Source organism: Xyrauchen texanus, chromosome 13 (genome assembly GCF_025860055.1).
Source record: "Xyrauchen texanus isolate HMW12.3.18 chromosome 13, RBS_HiC_50CHRs, whole genome shotgun sequence".
NCBI lineage: Eukaryota > Metazoa > Chordata > Actinopteri > Cypriniformes > Catostomidae > Xyrauchen > Xyrauchen texanus.
The window spans coordinates 30,244,944-30,258,863 of record NC_068288.1 but is presented as its reverse complement, the minus strand read 5'-3'; positions in this window follow the sequence as shown (position 1 = coordinate 30,258,863).

Below are 13,920 nucleotides of genomic sequence, written 5' to 3'. Positions count from 1 at the left end.
CGCCAGAGGGGGGAGATCGTTTACGAGCGAGAGCTCGTAAAAGCAAAACCGGGCGTGGAAGCCCGATGGAGGAAAAAGAGCGTTCGCGCTCAGGGGGGCGGAGCGAGGGAGCGGGAAGCGAGCGAGGGAGCGGGAAGCGAGCACGCTCGCGGAGTGCCTGTGTGCGAGACGGGAGATAGTGTGCGTGTGTGAGGAAGCTGAGATGGGGCAGAGGAAAGGGGTTCGTGACACCACTACAGATTACAGAATACATGCTGTAAAATTACAATAAAATAAAATTACAAATTATAATTTGTATACAATTATAAATGTTACACATGTAAATACTTTGGATTACTTCTTCAGCACTGGTAGATTTTTTCATTTGTTTTGACTGTAAAAACTTTGCCAGCACAGTAAGACATAATACACATGTTAAAAATACATTCTCTGAAAAACCTAAATATCTTATGCAGTGTTGTTTCTAAAACAAGAAAAATCGAATTGATCTTGTTTTAAAGATATTTTTTTATATTTTTACAGGAAAACAATAAAAAATTCTTATCAAGAAAATTATTTTTGCCCTAATATCAAAGGTCTTACTATAAAAAAATAAATTATGATCCAACGTGAATTTTCTTGATAACAAAATATGATCGTGTCTGGTAACATGTGCATGTAAAATGTCTAGATATAGCATTTTAGAATAGCATAAAGGTGACAAATTAAACAAGGTTTATTTCTATTTTTTCTGCTCCAAACTTCAAACTTACTAACACATCATAAGAAAGTGTTTCACTGCTGTTCAAATGCACTTTGGATCGCATCATTTATATGTATAAATGTTTCCATCTGAAAGGACTAAATATGAAATGAAACAAATGACAATAAAATGCAAAGTAATCTCTCCAGTAATCAAAATAATTTTTGAATGTAACTGTATTCTAATTACCAACTATTTAAACTGTAACTGTAGTGGAATGCAGTTACTAATATTTTGTATTTGAAATACTTAATCCCATACCATGTATTCTGTTACTCCCCTACACTTAACACAGTTCATTATGCTTGTATATTCATGTGTAAAGATGTCATCATGAAGCTATCTGGAACAGTGGCGGCTTGTCAATAGAGGGCGCAGGGGCGCCGCCCCCATCAAAATTCCAGAAATATACATGAATAAATGAAATAAAAATAAAAAATAAAATAGTTTACTCATACGATGTGCAGGCTGGTAGTAAGAGCCTCAGCATTTAATAAAACTGGCTTTAATCGGTTAACTAGTTTCTATGTTTTTCAATATGTTTCATGCGGTTTTATGGGCGAGGGATGCCGGACAAATGGATGTCTATCTGAGTCCTTAAATTTTCGGGCAGCATGTGACCTGAAGCTGGTCTCTAATTGGTTTCTTAAAGATTCTCCTCCGGGCGCAGGTCGCTGCGTCCCTGGCGAATCAGAATTGGATACATGTTATTTTATCCAATCTGATTGGTTCTCGTCACCTGTCATTCAACTTTACGCTCTTGGCCACTACTGCGAGTGCGCAGGCGACTCCGCCAAAACTTTGCTAGGCTGATCACTTTCGCAGAGATAATGGCAGCAGTTAAACCAAACTCTGTCATTGATTTACAAAAAAAAACCCTTTCACAAGGCGTTCCCTGGAAGAAAAAAAGGAAACTCTCTCCATACCATTGGTGAGCAAAGCAGTGGTTCTCGGCCAATAAAGAGGCGCCGGGCGCTCAGACAAGGAGAGCGTGAAAGGATTGCAGCAGAGGTGAGTTTGTTATAGAAATTAGTCAAAATACCATTTTACATTATTGTTGTGCTGCAGTGATGTCCTGCCCACATATCATATTCTACAGACTCAAGAAAACATTTTTTGTTTGGTATAAATCCTTACAAAAATCATAATTTTTATATTATACAACAGCATCCCAAAAATAATAAATTGGCAACATAAAAATAAATGACCAAATGAAATATGAAGCCACTACTGTCTTGTATGGGACAAAAACTCAAATGGCTCTATTTTTATTTTGAAATTCATTGCAACTGTGACAACTAGTGGCCTACTCCAGGTTACTACCTTACATTTACACACACACATATATATATATATATTTAATTATCTCTATAGGTCTGTGATCCTGGGACACACTAGGGAGCGTTTCTCCTTCACAGACCACCTTGTCTGTGCCACCTTGTTGCAGGGGGACAGGTTTGATGAGTACAAGGATACCTTTCCTGAAGATGCATTGAGCAGCACCATGAAAGCATACCCGACGCTCAGTGGAAGCTAGCTGAAGACAGAGCTCAGTCTCATCTACAGCAAGGAAGAATTCAAAGCCTGCCATGGTGCTGTGGACCTATTCCAGCTGTTTATGGAGAATAATTTCGAAGAAGTCTTTTCCTAAACTGTGACTCTCCTAAAAGTTCTCATTACCACACCCATGAACACGGCTGAAGCTGAGAGGTGCTTCTCAACCTTGAAAAGAATAAAAACTTTTCTCAGAAACACCATGACCCAGGAGAGGCTGAATGCACTGGCATTGCTCACCATGGAAAAGAGACTTGTTACTGAGATGACTGACTTTAATCAGAGAGTCATTGAGAAATTTGCTGGCCAGAAAGAAAGGAGAGCAAAATGTATGTTCAAGTAGTCAACATGCTTTTTGGTATTGCTTTGTATTTATTTTCACCCACAAAAAAAGTGCCCCACCCCAAAATAATTATCACCAGCCGCCACTGATCTGGAATGACATCAGTTGCAAAGGTCAGCAGTGGGCACAGGCTCATTATATGGGATCATGAACTGTGCATCAACTGTGAGAAATCTGAGGTATAAACATACATTAGGCGTGGAGAAATATATACAACTGGTGCAGTTGGATCAGAACTATTTATCACCAAGTGTCTGTGGTTTTAAATATATATATATCAGAATCAGAATCAGCTTTATTGCCAAGTATGCTTACACATATAAGGAATTTGTCTTGGTGACAGGAGCTTCCAGTCTACAACAATACAAACAATACCAAAAACAGCAGCAAGACATATGTAATTAAAAACAAAAAAGAACACAATATAAATAATTATACATATACGTACATACACTCACCTTCATACATACCCACATACACACACGTAGTGCAAATCTATTACAATCTGTATATAAAGAACAAAAAACAGTATATTATGTACAGAGCAATGTAAGTAATGGCAGAAGTGGATATGTTGGATAATATCAATTAAAATTCAAATTAAACTGTGTATTGCACATCATTATTGCTCAATGGGGCAATTTAATTGTTCATTAGATGGATGGCCTGAGGGAAAAAAACTGTTCCTGTGTCTGACGGTTCTGGTGTTCATATATAACCGTCGATATATATATATATATATATATATATATATATATATATATATATATATATATATATATATATATTATTTTTTATTTTTTTTCAATTGAAATTTGAAAATAAATTAATTCTGTGGACTATTTGAGTTTATAATCTGTTGCATAACCCTCAAACCATTGACATCTGATATTCATCACGCCCATTTGATTTTCAAAGGGAGAAATTAATTAGTGGACATCACAGGAGGCTTCTCAAACTGAGATGCCAGTATGCAGAACAGCGGCCATGACAGCTAAGACTATGGAATGCAGTATGTGGATGAATGGGTTGCAAACAAAAACAAAGTTTAAACATTTTGGTAACACTTTAAAATAATGTTACTTTTTTAAAGGGTTTATAAAGGGGTTAATTAATGACTAATAAGCTATTTACAAGTGCATTATAAATCACTGATATGTAGTCATAGCCACAGTAATAAAAAGGCCAACTTTCATACAGTACTTGCCAAATAGTGAATACTTTAACTTATACTTTATGTCATTAATGCTTGATTAATACACTTATTCTTACTTCTTAATCAAAAACATAAAATGCCCTAATTCCGGATTTATATCACAATGTTGAAAAATAGACTATTGCAGTGAAATTAAAAAGGATGGATTATGTTATTTATCTGCAGTCTACATTTTGTGTATTTTAATTATTGTAATGTCTTGACTCACTTTTGTTGTCACTTTTATTGCAATTTTGATGCCAAAAGAATGGTTCATGCTCATTAACATCACATATCCAGCCATATATCATATAATACACCATTAAAAATCCCTTAAAGGGGTAATGACATTAATTTGTATTTATTTTCATGTGTTCCTTGAGGTTCAAAGTTTTTTGCACAAAACAAAAATAAAAATAAATGAATATATTTTAAAAACATGTTCATTTCCCAACCTCATTTTTGACCCTCTGTCAGAAACACTTGGTTTTGGTGCTGCTTCTCCTTTAAGACTTGACAGGATATGCCGACTGTTATGATTAGCTTTGTGCTCTTGACTGACCTGCTCAGTCCTTGCCATCTCACTACACACCACTACGAAATGATAAGGTAAAGTAGGTGTTGATGTGTTGTTGTTGTGTCAGATGCAAATGTGTTCCTCAGTGTGGCATCACAATGTAGAGGAAATGAGTCATTTAAACAGCTTAGATTCAACAAATGCTCATTTTTTGAAGAAAATGACTGCACAAACATATTGCAGGTGTAAGACAGCAGGTGACATATTTATTTATATATCTCTTTTTGTTTTATGTTTTTTTACTTATTATTTTTAAATGTGTTGAATGTATGTAGCTTTGAGTTATTGAAAGTATGCAGCTTTGAGTTATGAGGGGAATGTTTCAGCCTCTTTATAATAAACCTTTCATGAATCAATCACAAGCCTCATGACTGGAAGACACCACTGTTTCTGTCAGAACAGGGCGGTCTAGGGGTGGGCCATATGAATGAATGATGACAGGAGGAAGGGCTCACTGGTATGCAAAAAAAAAAACAGCTTCATGTCCTCCTGTGATTTGTGAGTCAGCTGCAAATAACCTGCACATAGTAAATAGAGAGAGAGAAAAAAACTGGTGTTCCAAAGACCAATGTAGCTTGGATTTGGGAAGCAAACAGCTCAGCTGGGGATTGGATATCTAAAGAAAATCTGTCAGACTTGAACATTCCCATTGCATTGGAGGGCTACCTTTCTATTATAATTTGTTATTAATTTGCTAATGTGCTTTTTTTTTTTACCAAAAAAAAACTTTTCCCTCACCAATGTAAAATTCATTTTCAAAATCCACATCAAAAAACATACATAAAATCCTTCTATGTTAAATATGATATGAGATCCAGTGAAAATAAATAAATAAAAAAGATGTAATTTACAGTAAAAGGTTAGTTCACCCAAAAATTATAATTATCTCATAATTTACTCACCCCCGAGCCATCCTAGGTGTATATGACTTTCTTCTTTCAGCCAAACACAATCAGAGTTATATAAAAAAAATAGTTATAGCATAAGCTCCGGGTGAAAAGAGACGAACACTGAAGTGCACGTTATTTACAGGAAAACGGCGAAAAGAATTGAGTAGTTTTAGCTTTACTGTAGAATTGTATTAAAGACTACACTGGCATCTGGATGGACTAATTCAACACAATTTCCAATGGTGCATTGGTGCATCTTTCTAGTCATAGTATCAAACACTCTCAGCCTCTGTTGGCATTACTTTGCATTTCATGCATGAGCACCACCACGTCTCCTGTGCTCTCTGTCTCCCAGATTCTTTTGTTTGTGCCGCTGCTGCAGCCTCTTCCATCTCCCAGAGTTCCTGGTTGGTGTACTCCGGTTCAAACAAATAGGCCGGGGAAAAAACTCAATCTCCTCTTCTCATATATCGAAATCCTCCTACATTTTTCTTTAAAAATCTGTGTTGTTGTCTTCTAATTTGTGACTGGCATTTTGTCTTGCTCTATCCTCTGTGCTTCCGCATTCATTACTTGCAGAAAGAACTGCCATGGAGAGGTATATTGAGGAGGCTCTTGACAGCGGATTTATTCATCAATCTATGTCACCTGCGGCGGCTGAATTCTTCTTTGTGGGGAAGAAGGACGGTGGCCTCAGCCCATGCATTGATTAACGGGGTCTTAATTGCATCACTATAAAGAACCAATACCCGCTACCTCTGATGACCACAGCCTTCGAGATCCAACAGGGTGTTACTATCTTCACTAAGCTGGATAATCGAAACGCCTCCCACCTGGTCAGGATCCGAGCTGAAGATGAATAGAAGATGGCCTTTAACACTCGAACTGGCCTTTACAAGTTCCAGATAATGCCCTTTGGGCAAGTCAATGCCTCAGCAATCTTCCAGAAATTTAATAATGATGTGCTACAAAATATGCAGAATAAGTTCATTTTTATTTACCTTGATGATATCATCATCTTCTCCAAATTTTATCAAAAACATGTTCAGCGCATCTGATTTATCATATCCCAGATGTGAGGGACAAACTCTTTGTCAAGCTGGAGAAATGTGAGATTCATGTCTCCACTGTCTCTTTTCTTGGCTTCATTGTCTCCAGTGGAAGCATCCAGATGGATTCTGGCAAGATCCATGCAGTTCTGAACTGGACCCATCCCTGCTCCATCAAAAATGTAGGTTTTCTTGGTTTTGGCAAATTTTATAGAAGATTCATTTGGAACATTGGAACTCATTTGGAGCTTAGTTGAAGAACCCCTAACTGCTTTCACCAAAAGATGTCAAAATCATTAATGTGGACCGGGAGGGCTGACCAAGCATTTAACTGATTGTGTCAGGGTGGAGGGAGGGGCCGGGTCGTGATTATACACACCTGGTCCCTTTTCAGTCTAATTAAGCCTCTGAGAGGGATAAAGGCTGATTGCGGATGGTGGTGCAAGGAGAGACAGAGAACTCTACTATGACATATCCCTCCTCCTTCCTGGGTTTCGGCACCAGTGTAAAGAGATATAAAGGGGCAAGGAGGAGGCGAGAACCGGCTTGACCATTTAAACAATAGTTTAATGGAAAACTTAAACAAAAGACACAAATACACATGATGGTCAGCTGACCGTAAATTATATCTCTCTTGTTGCACCACCTTCCGCAGATGGCCTTTATCCCTCTCAGAGGCTTAATTAACCTGATATGGGACCGGGTGTGTAAAATCGCCCTGTCCTTCTTCCTGTCACACTGACTCAAGCAGCAGTTCACTTCCACACCCATCCTGACTCCCAGATTCTGAGTTGCTCTTTTTAGTGAAGATGGATGCATCGGATGTCAATGTAGGGTCAGTATTGTCTCAGAGGGCAAGGTTTGACAACAAACTTAACCAATTACTTACTTCTCATGTCAACTTACACCAGCAGAGAAGAACTATAACTTCGGTAACCGGGAGCTGTTGGCGGTGATGTTAGCACTTCAGGAGTGTAGACATTGGCTGGAGGGAGACAAACATCCATTCCTCATCTGGACGGACCACAGGAACCTCACTTACATCCAGGATACCAACAGGCTGAATCCATGCCAGGCCCGGTGGGCCCTCTTCTTAAGCCATTTTGATTTTTCCCTCTCATACCGTCCAGGTTCCAATAATTCAAAGCCCGATACCCTCTCGAGACCATCTTTTTTCTACCAGAAGAAGAATGCAGACCCAAGCCAATCCTATCCACCTCTAAAGTGGTGCCCTCAGTCCAGTGGTGAATCAAGTTAGCGGTGTAGAGGACCCAACAACCTCAACCTGACCCAGGTAAAGGCCCTGTTGGGTGCCTCTTTGTACCTAAACTTGTATAGTCTGATGTGTTGCAGAGGGGCCACACATCCCTCGCCTCAGGACACCCTGGGGCCACAAGAATGTTTAAGCCCATCTAGAGAAGGTTCTGGTGGCCCAATTTGCAGAAAGACATCCAGGCTTTTGTCGTGGCCTGTTCAGTGTGTGCCCAAAACAAGGAACCCAAAACCCACTCTCAAAGCCCACCCTTGGTACCTGGGTACCAGCTTGAGACATTCTGGACCCAGGTCTCATCAGGGACTTCCAACACCGTGGTCCTATGTGCAGCTAGGGAAATGTCATGAGCCATTCCTAGAGAAGGGGCTTCTGTAAGGCTCCAGACTGAAATGCTCTAGCCTGCCATGCCTCTCCTAGCCATTATTTGGCATTAGCCCCTGATTTACTCCATCATTTGACTGCTCACTATGTTCTTGTATCACCTGTGTTTTATCCTATATAAGTTTGCTTGTTTCATTCACTTGTGTTCAGTCTAGAGCCTTCATTGCCTTTTTTGCCTTATACTCACATTTTTGTTTCTTTTTACGTCAGAAGCTTGGCTTTCCTTTTCGCTTAGTGGTAGAGAACTATCCACCTAATCTCATAACACCAGAGACCGAGGTTCGAATCCCACCTCAGACAACCCATTACACAAACAACTCAATATGTTCATATCTCCATGGACAACTGCCTTGTCAGAGTGGCTTTGGAGATACAGTTTTAATTTGTTAAGTCCGGTCAGCTTAAAGCTGAGGTATGTAATTTCTGTGCCACTAGCTCCACCAAACAGAATTGTACAAATAAACAATGATTTCAAAACAGTTTTCAGAATATGCCTCTTATCCACCATTGGACAAACAAAGAGATCCCGATCAAGCCATTGGTTGAGAAAACTTGATGGGGCGGGTCTACGCAGGTTGCTCAAAACAAACTGAGCCATTTACAAAGTGCCACAGAAAGACAGTACTTAAATTTTCAGAGAAAATGAACCTATGAATATTTATAGTTGTCTCTGCATATTAAGCTGGGATTGGAGAAGGTATTTTAACACAGAAAATTTTACATACTTCTGCTTTAAACACACTTTCCATACAAAAATATCAGTGAAAACTGCTGCAACTGAGGTGATGTTTGAACTCTCCAAATAGTAATGTCTCTACAAGGTAAATAAAAAGGCAACATGCGCATTGCTCAATTTCTGGAACTTTTACCAATGCAACAAATGACTGTATACAGTGCTAAAGAATATTAGTTCTAGGCTACCATTAACTCACAAATGAAACAAAACAAATAGGAACAGAAATAATAACAAAAGCTTTAGTGACTTTATCACAAAGCCTATTTACAAAACACTATCCGAAGGATAAGCTAAATGTCCCCAGAATAATATTCAATTTAATAAAGCATGACAACAAATTAAAGATACAATAAGAATAATGAGAAACACACATACAGATTCAGTAGTTAAAAGATAAAAACTAAGCTTAATATGTAAATTTGTCATTTTCCAAATAATAAGACATTTACAAAGACAACAACTCACCATAATCTCCGTCATGATTGTTCTGTTTTCCTTAGCTCTGCCCAAACCTCCATCAGGAGACTGCTGGCATGGTACTGCTGTCCTGAATCTGCTGTGTCTTATGGCTCTGCAGCTCTGCAGATGTACATATCTCAGCACCAGAGTGCATCCTGTGTATGCAGCTCTCGACACCCCTAAATGTGTGTTTTGTAAGGTGCGCTCACAGCTGCACATATGTAAACAAAGACATACTTGTGTGCACCAGTTTTAAATGGGTTAAAATGTGAATTAAAGGAATAGTGCACCCAAAAATTCTCACATATTCACCTCCCCTCACATATTCACCTCATAATTCAGAAAATTCTTACATAATTTACTCACAATCATGTCATCGCAGATATGTATGACTTTCTTTTATCTGCTGAACTCAAATTAAGATTTTAGAAGAATTTCTTTGTCCCATACAATGCAAGTGAATGGGTGCCAAAATTTTGAAGCTCCAAAAATTGCACAAGTCAGCATAAAAGTAATACATAAGACTCCAGTGTTTAAATCAATGTCTTCTGAAGCTATATGATAGGTGTGGGTGAGAAACCGATAACTTTCAAATTCTTCTTTTTGTGTTTTTGGTGATTCACATTCTTCTTGCCTACCACCCCATACTGGGTAGGGAGAAGGGTTTATAGAAGAAATTTAATATTGATCTGTTTCTCACCCACAACTATCATATAATTTCTGAAGATATGTATGGAATACTTTTTGAAAGTTTTGAACGATGAATGCGAGTGAATGATGGCAGAAAGGGGCAAACGTTTCTCTTGTTTCAAAAGGGGGCGTGGCAAAAAAATTATAATTGAGAACCACTGCCCTACACCAACCCCTGCACCTAAACTTAACCCTAACCTTACCTCACAAAAATTATCCATAGTTTTACTAATAGTATCATCATGGTACTTTGTACTAAAATCATAGTAACCACAAAATGAAACATGTTAACTATATTAACATCATATTTCTGCAGTAACACCATGCCGTAACATTTCTGCAGTAACACCATTTTTTCTTGGATCAAACCTTTTTCAGATCTCCCCCGACCTTCGAAGTGACCAAATCACTGTGAGTCAATCAACCTTTATATAAATGTGTATTTATTATCATAAGTATTAAAGGAAATATTAAGAGTGGAGGCAGGAAAAAGTATGGGGAAAAGTGGGACAAAAGGGGGAATTGAACCCAGATAATCCACATGACAAAACAAAAGCACATTCTCACTGGCGTCTTTACACACTACACCATTACAGCAACAATTGTGGGTGCAGTTTGTCTTTAATTTCTGTTTCTACCAGACTATTTGAGTGTAACGGTGCTACTGTATTTACACTTAGTGCAAATAGTCACTCAGAAAATAAAAAAAAAGTTGCAATTACATAAATCTCAGAAATGTCGGTGTTTACATAAAATGTCAAAATTAAGCAGAATGTAGCCTTTCAATAAATGTCTCAAACTGAGATTTAATGCTACGGTATCTAAGGACAAGAAGAAATGTCTAGGTTACTAGTGTAATCCCTATTCCCTGATGGAGGGAACGAGATATTATGTTAATTGTAGTGACACGAGGGGCTTCTTTCGGGAGCCTCGGATACCTCTGAATATGAAAAAGGCCAGTGCCAAATTGCCGAACATAATTTGTATATCCCGTCCCCAAACATACAGGTATAAAAGGCGGGATGTGCCTCTGTTCAGTCAGGTTCTGCACTGAGGAGCCGAGAACAAGGTTTGGCCATTACAGCGGCTTGGTACAGTGTTATGGCAAGGGGGACACAACATCTAGTTCCCTCCATTAGGGAATGAGGGTTACACTAGTAAACTAGACGTTCCCCTTCTGTCACTCACTCAACGTTGTGTCGATTATAGTGACACAATGGGTCCCTATTCAATAGCGCTACCTACACTGACTGTGTTAAGTGATCTGCTGATGCTTGTGCAGCAGGCTGTAGCGTGCCAAAGGCGCATGAGCATCAGAATGCACGTAACCCTACCCAACGCCCCACTAAGACATCATATTGTTTTTATTAGGTTCCCTGCAAATGTGGCAAATACGTCACATGGGTTTTCAGGCCACATGTGGAAGAGATGTGGTGGTAGATCCTACCTAGCAAGGGAGAAGTTGCTACTAACACAGCGACTGAGGGGGCAGAGGGAACTGCCCAAGGGAGAAGCGGGTCCACCGGTGGGGGAACCGTACCATGGAAAATACACACAGGGGGGTTTAATCCATGATGGCCAAACCATGTGGAGCACCTGTTCCAGTACAGAGAAGTTAGTACCCATAGTGGGTCTGGTCAGGAATTCTCCCGCTGAATTCGTGGATCAGAGGGCTAGGGATAAACATCCAGGGAGCACATGCTTTTGTGGACTCACCTGGGGGTAAAAGTCAGTCGTCCTGTGTTACCGAGTTCTACATGCTCGGATCTGAGAAAACACGAGACGAAACCAACTCAATTCGGAGATTGTAGAATCTTGCGACGGTATTGGGTGTCGCCCAGCCCACTGCTCTAAAGATGTCTGCTAGAGAGGTGCCATTGGCCAGTGCCCACGAGGACGCCACACTCCTTGTAGAGTGTGCTCAAACCCGCAAGGGGGCGGGCATGGCCTGGGTCTGATTGACTACCCATTGGGCAAGCCTCTGTTTGGAGACAGCGTTCTCTTCCCGCTGTCAACCAAAGCAAACAAAGAGCTGCTCATAGAGTCTAAAGCTCTGTGTGCATTCCAAATATTTACGCAAAGCACGCACCAGACACAGCAATGATAAGGCTGGGTCTGCCTCCTCCCAGGGCAGCGCTTGCAGGTTTACAACCTGGTCCCTGAAAGGGGTCATAGGAACCTTGGGCACATAGCCCGGTCGAGGTCTTAGGATGACATGAGGATCTGCCGGACCGAACTCCAGGCAAGTGTCGCTGATAGAGAACGCTTGCAGGTCTCTAACCCTCAATCAGGAGTGCCGTCTTCTGGGAGATAGCACTTAGCTCGAATGATTCTAGAGGCTCAAAGGTGGCTCTCTGAAGGCCCGAAAGGACCATGGAGAGATCTCATGAGGGGAACAGGCATGGCCTGGGAGGGTTCAGCCTTCAGGTGCCTCTTAGAAGCATGATATTCAGGTTGTGCTTTCCTAGGAACTTACCGTCCACCGCATCGTGGTGGGCCGCTATTGCGGCAACAAATACCTTTAAGGTGGAGGGGGACAGCCACCCCTCCAGCTTTCCCTGTAAGAATGAGAGCACTGACCCTACTGTGCACCTCTGCAGTTCTTCAGATTGGGAAGAACACCAATTTGCGAACAGGCGCCACTTCAGGATGTAAAGCTGCCTGGTGGAGGGAGCTCTGGCTTGGTTGATGGTGCCACTCAGATCTTCCACATCCCGTCCAGGGGCAAAACGTGGAGGTTCCAGAGGTCTGGGCGCGGATGCCAGAGGGTGTCCCGTCCCTGAGGAAGAAGGTCTTTCCTTAGGGGGAATTGCCAGGGAGGTGCTGTCGCATGGAGTGTAAGATCCAAGTCTGGGTGGGCCAGTAAGGGGCCGCTAGAGTGACTTTTTCCTCGTCCTGCCTGACCTTGTACAGCACCTGTGGTTTCAATCTGTGGTTGAAAAGCTGACGGCAGAGGGGGGTGAAGATTACACGATACGTGCCACGGCGCCATGCCCATCTCGCGACTTGAGCCTGGAGCCAGTGTTGGAGAGGTCTCATATGCATAATCCCTAGCGGCGCGACCACGGCTGAGGATGCCATATGTCCCAGGAGCCTCTAGAACTGCTTTAGAGGAGCCGCAGTGCCTACTTTGAATGACGAGAGACAATTCAGCACTGACCGCGCACGCTCGTATGTGAGGCAAGGAAAAATAAACAACCTTGGACATATAAATGTTCCCATGTAAATACTAATGTTGAGGACGTATTTAATAGCCTTGTTAGCAAATGTGAATGTCCGGGGAAACAGGGCTGACACTCCAAGTAAACATTAAATATACTTCTACATATTTGCATAGACTATTGGAGCTCCCTAAAGTAATTGAGTTAGGTTTTTACACAGGCAACCTGATTGGAATAACCATCACCAAATTCGCTGCATACTGAATGGGTATTGCTGCATTCTCGATTTTGTTTTTTGTTTGTATTTGTCTTTAGGGAATGTGGGGGAGAGTTGAATGAGTGTGTTGAATAGAATGATTATTTTCTTAATTAACTTTTTGTTATGACAGGAACTGGATTGTGAGCTTTATATCTAAATCATCTCATTTACATCCGCCTCTTCACTCATTACAATATAAAAAAAGATTCCAATTTTGATGAGGAAGTTTGAATTCCACCCTCACAACAGTGCCATCATCATCTGATTGATCTGATAGGCAGGAATCCCCTGAGTGTCTGCCAGCTCAAAGGCAGGAAACTGACAAAGCTGGCTTCTAACAAGTTCAGTGAAAAGAAAAAATAAATGTAATTTTTGTTTCGTTTTATGATGCTAATTTAAATTGTCCATTGTGCTAATGCCTTGCAAATAGACTTAAATATTTATTTGTATTTACTTATAAAATAATCATCAAATTAACAAAATAAATAAGACATTTTCTGTTTTTACTATTATTTCCCTACAACATCCTATGCATTTAAAAATGTAATCGATTGAAAGCACTAATATAGCATTTTGGTAGCTACTAACCACTGCATACCGGCAACACCCCT